The sequence below is a fragment of the Haliaeetus albicilla genome, chromosome 18 (genome assembly GCF_947461875.1).
Source record: "Haliaeetus albicilla chromosome 18, bHalAlb1.1, whole genome shotgun sequence".
NCBI lineage: Eukaryota > Metazoa > Chordata > Aves > Accipitriformes > Accipitridae > Haliaeetus > Haliaeetus albicilla.
This window is the reverse complement of record NC_091500.1, coordinates 6,756,511-6,757,214: the sequence shown is the minus strand read 5'-3', so window position 1 is coordinate 6,757,214 and position 704 is coordinate 6,756,511.

The window sequence follows — 704 nt, the reverse complement described above, 5'->3', positions numbered from 1 at the left end:
TACAAGATCCAACAGGGGCAGAATGGCCTTTTGTTTCCCTCTGCAGAATTATATGCATGACCCAGTTTTTTCTAATACTGCAGCGGCAGGAGAGACATAGCATTGTTTGTTCAAAACAAAATGGGAGGGAGGAAGGGCTCTATTTTGCGATGTACAGTAAATAAACTCTTGGATTGCAGAATAAGACCAGCGAAAGGATGCTCGAATCTCTTGCTCCAGCCAGCAATATTTGCAGTGGCATCTCACAGTTAATTATAACATTTTCCTGAACTGTTTGGGGCCAATCTCAGAACCCAATTTCCATTTTTAAATACCCCTCTCCTATATACTGGCTGTCCTGTTTGTGATGCAGATTGGCTTGACCTGCTGGCTTGGGCGGAAGATGAAATCTGTGCGCCCCAGCCCCTGGTGCCTGTGGGGTTTGGAGGGGCTCGGGGCTCCCCGGGTGGCAAGGGAAATGAAGAGCACTTAGGCTTGGGTGCCAGTGGAACATCAAAACTGGGAGGTGCATGGTCCTCCCCCCAGACAAAGAAAACTCAGCCTTCAGACTGGGTGGTCATTGGGACGAGCGGTGCAAGACATGTCAGCCAGCTCTGGCTGGGGATGAAGATTTTGGTGGCTGAATTTTCACAGCTGAGAACCCCCCGCCCTGGGCAGAGGTACATCAGTATGGGAGGTGGGGGAGAATCCAGTTTTCCTGGAGA